The 6,349-nt window shown below is 34.1% G+C and overlaps 1 long non-coding RNA gene across 2 annotated transcripts; it reads right to left on the bottom strand.

Annotated features, from left to right (window-relative positions):
- Window positions 1-1,738: 1,738 nt before the first annotated feature.
- Window positions 1,739-6,013, bottom strand: LOC110697744. 2 transcript variants are annotated; one of them, XR_002506558.1, is made up of 8 exons: window positions 5,717-6,013; window positions 5,060-5,403; window positions 4,167-4,222; window positions 3,889-4,059; window positions 3,563-3,645; window positions 3,223-3,327; window positions 2,905-3,019; window positions 1,739-2,059 (listed from the first exon to the last, which is right to left on the bottom strand). It is a non-coding gene; the product is annotated as an uncharacterized LOC110697744 (long non-coding RNA). The 2 variants fall into 2 exon arrangements; XR_002506557.1 differs by having other exon boundaries at window positions 2,900-3,019; window positions 5,717-6,012.
- Between the last annotated feature and the right edge of the window lie 336 nt (window positions 6,014-6,349).

Genomic DNA, 6,349 nt, shown 5'->3' on the forward strand with positions numbered 1-6,349 from the left:
CGCAAGACACCTACATACTGGTTCATAAACAGTAGAGGCACCGACATAATGGTTCACAAACAGCAAAAGCGCCGACGTACTGACATAGCGGAAGCAAAGTTCAAGCGATCTTTAAAGATCGACAAGCGTTGGTCTTCGAAAGTTTTCTTCAGAATATTATCGCAACAAACATTCAAGTATCAAAGCTCTATTGTTCAGAGACGCGTGGACATTTCTATCAAGCTCTTTTGTTCAGAGACGCGTGGACATTTCTTTCAAGCTCTTTTGTTCAGAGACACGTGGACATTCTTTTCAAGCTCTTTTGCTCAGAGACGCATGGGCATCCTATCATTCAAAAGCTCTTTGTTCAGAGACACGTGGACATATCCAAAAAAGCTCTATTGTTCAGAGACGAGTGAACATCAAAACAGCAAGATGGCGTTCTATAGATTGTGGAAGGTTGTCACAACGACAAATGCAGCAACAAATCAGTTACTTTCAGAGACGTATGCTCGACGGTGCAAGATACGCGTTTCTTAACTCTTTTATCTGTTTAACTAATGCTAGTTTTCAGGTATCAGCGTTACAAGAATGATTTAGGATCGCAGAACGTTCGGAATCATTATCCGTCCTATCGATACTTTGACTTTTGTTTTTGAAACGTGCGTTTCTCCAAATTCAGTCAAAGTAGGGGCTTTTGTAGACACACAAATGTGTCTCCCCAAAACAAAACCCAGTGATGTATACCTTTCATGTCATTTGATTATTGAAAAAAGCGAAAGTGTGAAAGGTCTAGTGATGAGGATGTTTTTATTAAAATATCTCTTCTTTCTGTTTTTGAAAATATTTCTTTTCTTACCTTATTTTTGAAAAACATGAATATAATTTTAGTTTGGTCCATGATATGAGTCCACACAATGGTGTAGTTGGATGGGGTTTGAAAATACCTTTCCAACGATATATTATAAGCCCAATTCGGATGAATAATGAGGAAGTTATGGCCAAAATACTAAACTGGGCTCGAACCGAATCTTACCTACGACCCAATGATCATGTGGAGGGTCTAAAGGTCTAATCCTATTCCTAAACTAATTAGGATTAATTAGAAGCTTGTATAAGTTTTTAAAAGATCTTAATTATCTTTTTTGAAAAGATAAGATTAAAGAATTTGAGTTAAATAAAAACTTTCCTTTTTTTAAAAACTTTTTTTTTCTTAAATCTTAATCATGTTCAAAGATAGTAAAATATTATTTTTGTGACTCATAATATTTATCCAAATTTTATATGGTTGGATAGATCTTGAAATTATCTTTCCAATGATATATAATAATATTAAATCTGAGTTATAACGAAAAAGATATGAATGGAATATGAAACTCTATCCAAAACTAACACCCTTCCACTATTTCGACCATATTTTTTTATCTACAAAATATTTTAATCTGATTTTAATAGTTTTAGAAAGTAGACTTCAAGAGATTTCCAACGACATATTATATGCTTTATTTGGACTTATGGATCAAAAGATATGATAAAACCAAAATCCGCAAAAACTGTTGTCCATCGAGTTTTATTCCGATTCGAATTCAGATTTATTTCTTATTCTTCGACCCTCTTTTTTCTCTACTAGTTATGGACTTCCGCGCGCACGATACGCGCGCTCCTTTTGGCGAATCGAAATATTTTTGCATAGCACTTAAGGTAAAAGTGTAATTAATTTGTTGAATATCTACAAATATAATGTTACTTTACATATGGATTAGTAATGTCGTTGTCTATGTAGTGATGCTCAAATTAAAACAAAGGGTTTTAGAATCATATAGGTACAAAAGTGTGTCTTTTGATCCCATGGACAGAGGTTAAATTACAAGAGTTTACTTAATGTTAGAGGAATATGAGTACAAAAGAGTAGTAAGATTTTCCATTTCAAATGCAACAAAAATTACAAAATCTCTGTTCAACTCTTTTCGGCATACATCCCCAAATTTCTTGCCAACTTTTCTTCTTGTTGGTTTGTTTTACCTACTTCCAATTGTTTTCTTGTGGTATCTTTGATTTTCTGTAGCAAGTTAAAGCTTCCCTGAAACATAATGTAAATGATTAAATACAATGTGATATTTGGCATAAGATTTAATTCAATCTAATCAAAGACTAAATTTGTCTTAAAACGAGCTCTCCTGTATTCTTCAAACTTAAATATACATCTCGAAATGCAAATTTAGAGCATCTTTTGTCCTTGCCCCCACTGAATTGTTTAGCCCTCTCATTAAATTCAGCAAAAAAAAGTGAAGATTGCTGACCACCGTCGACAAAGCATTACACAACAACCAAATCTAGGTAACCCAAACAAATTAAAATCAGAGAAATAATATGCAATAAAGAATGAACTGATCACAAAAACAAACATTGTCCACGTTTACGTTGAACTGGGCTTCCCCTTTGAATTTTCAATAAAGGTAATCTATAAAAACCATCAGAAATCCAAACTCAAACTTAATTTTGTTTAAACCTCTAAAAAATATAAGGATAAGGAGATTTGAACCCAGGACTATTTAACCATCAGAAATCCTTAATCAATAGGCAATATTTTCCTCAACCAGCCGACACAATCTAGTCAACTCTTTGGACTACAAATGGGTAAGAGAAAACATGTAGGAGCCATCAATAAAAATCATAAAATCGAAAAGTGTATATTTTAAAACCATGTATGATGGGCCTCTTAAACATCCTAGACTATGCATGTGAAAGGAAGTGCTCAATGCAAATATCACCTTATCATGCAGAGATTAAGTTGTCACCTCAAGGCTCAATTCAATTCTCCGATTTACAAAGGCACGTAACCTTACAAACTAAACAATCTAAAACGACTACAGTAGTACATATGTCTAATACTTCAATCTATGGAAGAGTTTTACTTCACCTTACAGTATCTATTATGATTTATAGTCTCCTCCTTGACTCAACCGAGTTGAGCTTGAACTCGCTCACAAAGCTCCATCTTCTTCCTCTTCTTCTCAATCTCTTCTTATGCCTTGAAAATCTACGAAGCAGAGCAAAATTAAGGTGTATGATCATTCTCATAAGAGTCTTAAACAGCTGTAAACCTATCAAATTCACTGGTTAAAACCTAGCAAATAATTTGGTAAACCAAATAGGGTATATATTTGTATGTTATGATTCATGCTCTTTCTTTTCCAGTCATGGATAATTTATCTCATAACCATTCTTTGCATCAGCATTCACCTTTTGAATTAGCTATAGCAATATCCCTGAGCTGTATCCCATTGCTACATGAAAGCCTCGTAGAAATAATTACACTTAGCCATGATTTAATCCCACCGCATGCACCTACACAGACACCAGAATCATAGCTTAATTAGTATCTTCTGCATAAGGCGAAAGGCCCTGAGAGCATACATGATACATTTACAGCAAACTAACAAGTATTTGCCAGTTTAACCTTTAGAATTACAAAGTCCGTAATTCAAATGATATAATTACAAAGAAATTGAAAAGTGGTGAACACACGATTACTAATTTTAATAATATATAAGAATATATGATAAAAATAGAAATTTCTGACCTCGACTTTCAAGGGCCAGCATGAGCCACTGAATAATGATCAATAAGCGCTAACAATAGATCTACCACCCAAAAAATCTAAACCTGCAAAATTACCAACAATATAACAAAAACCTTTCTTAAATGCAAAAGCAATTAAAGGGTGAAAATAACCTTCAGATCTTCAAATTGTAAGAATCAAAACTAAACCAAAAATTAATTAAAAAAAAATTGAAAAAGATTTCAACAGCATAAAAAACCAAAAAATCTCAAACTGTAAGAAATTTAAAGAAAACTTTATATTAAAAAATACTAACAATGCGAAATAAAAAATAAAAGAAAACTTACCTCTTTTAATTGTTGAAAAAGAGGTTTTCCCTGTCTTTCAAATTCCCTCTTTCAATTGTCGAAAAAGAGGTTTTCCCTGTCTTTCAATAGCTCGACTGTATCAAAGGGGTTGGAATCGTAAAGTTGGCCCAAAAACCTGGAAATCCATGAGCGACAAGTCGACCAAGAACACTGAAAATTGGATCATCAAAACAATACATTAAGTGAAATTGATAATAATTATTATGGAATAATCAAAATAACTTTTTTAAAAAGAAAGAGGATAGAGCAAATGGTACCTCAACTGAGCAAAGAGACCCTTCTTCAAGAAGGGAGGAATGCAACCCACCGAAAACTGAGCAATTCAGGAGAAATCAAATAAAGCAATTCAGGAGAAATCAAATAAAGCAAGTCACACTACCATGAGAACAATACAAACCAACTATTATTTTTCAAAAAAATTAAATACAAACCAACTATTAACTGCTGAACACTATTCCCTTTCCCATGAGAACGACACAGACCAATTTAGACTCCCCTCACAGCCTCACACATACTGATATGCAATCAGAACTCATAAGCCACCAAGCAATACAAGTACATTGTGGTCATGCACCTTTCTATATAACTGTGACTACTGAAAGTATAAGAGCATAAACCTAGTATAATTTAGCAGAACCTTAACACTTCCAAAATGGGCAGTGTGAAAATGGCAAGGAAGAGGGTGATTAAGAGATGGATCGAACAAATTGTTTGACAATTTTTCATCAATCAATCTCTCTTTGATTTGCAACATCAATCCGATTTAATAAGGATATATATACGTTGTTGGAGGTCCTCAAATATTAGACTTAAGTAAAACACTCCAAGTAGGTGTGTAATAAGAGAAAGTGACATCAAGAACTTTGATAACCAATCCAACTGTATAGAAATAGCAACAACTTTGACACCCAAACTAATCAATCCAAAGCTGCTAGAGTTATAGACCAAACCAAAAAAAATAAAAAAAAAATAACTTGCTGCTATCAATACCAAATCTAACCCCCACCTCCTATCAGTCATTAAACGTATAAGCTAATAAAAAAACATCACACATGAAATACAATGCAACCCTTTACATTTAATATCCTAACCATTCAAATAATGTATGTTGTACCAAAAAAAGTAATAGACAAATGTAAACTAACCATACCAATAAAACACAATCAGCAATTCCAACTAAAACCTCAAAATCCCACTGATTGTTCAACATTAGCTTCCTTTGATTCAATATTTGAAACCCCCAGGAGCTTCTTTTTCTTCCATCGAAAGATTTCAACAATCGAAGCTTTCTTCATTTTGATGGAATAGTTGAGAGTTGTAGTCTTACCATCATCTTCTCCACAATTGATCTTGTTTCAGGATCCAAGTCAGAAAGCTTACTGCTTTCAAGTTCAGCTTTCTACTTATCAATTTCAGGCTCATCTTTGATCAGACATCTCCACCAATCCATTTGGTCATGCTTAGTAAAGAGAATTGAAATAGACTTTTGATCCTCTGAAGAAAAACCAGAATAAGGGTCAGAAAGATAATCTCCATCCTAACCATCAGAAAGATAACATTCCAAGCATTGTGTTTTATTATGCGCACAATTGTTTGTATGTAAACGGCCGATTATAACTATCTCAACTGTTGGTATACCATTTACGATCTTAAATTACAGCAAAAACAGCAGTAAGAGAAAAATTACCCTAAAATATTCAACCCTAAACATTGGAAGAATAAATTAATCTAAAACGAAAAACATAGGTAGAACCGTAGAAGAACTGAGGCAGCACCATTTTGGTGCCATATTCCGGATTCAACCAACCTCCATCTATTTGCTCGCTTGCCTATTCCGAGTTTCATCACATGAATTAGGCCGAACTAGTCTTGATAAGCTGCAATCCAAAAGCAAAACTCATCTGAAACCCTAAATCAATTAAATTCGAGAAATTAAAAACAAAATTAATCAATTAGGTAATCTATAAAAAAACATCAGAATTCCTAAATCAAACTGAAAATAAAATACCCAAATCCTAACTATTTTATAAAACAAAAATAAAACACCAGAAAAACCAAAAGAATTCTAAAGCCTTATACCCCCTGTTTCGGGGTTTTCTGATGTCCTGCGGGAGAGTTACAATTCCGAGACTGGAACCGGACGCCTGTACCTGCAAAATAACGGAGACTCCTGAGAGCTCCGCCTCCAACGGTCAAGTTAGTACCTGATTAAGGAGTAATCAACACAGAAAGTAAAGTAATGAGATCTCTCTAGGTGAGAGTGCTTAGTGTTGGTAATCTGCGTCGTTAGCGAGATTAGCCGGTTGTTAATAAGTCTGTTTTTCTCTGCTTGATCTCTTAATTATTCGGTTCCGTGATTAATGAGGATTAATCGAGTATTTATAGCCTTGGGAAGCGTGCAGCTCTCTAGGTTTAAGGTAAACCCAGGGCTGATCGGGCC

The sequence above is a fragment of the Chenopodium quinoa genome, unplaced genomic scaffold (genome assembly GCF_001683475.1).
Source record: "Chenopodium quinoa cultivar QQ74 unplaced genomic scaffold, ASM168347v1, whole genome shotgun sequence".
Classification (NCBI taxonomy): Eukaryota; Viridiplantae; Streptophyta; class Magnoliopsida; order Caryophyllales; family Amaranthaceae; genus Chenopodium; species Chenopodium quinoa.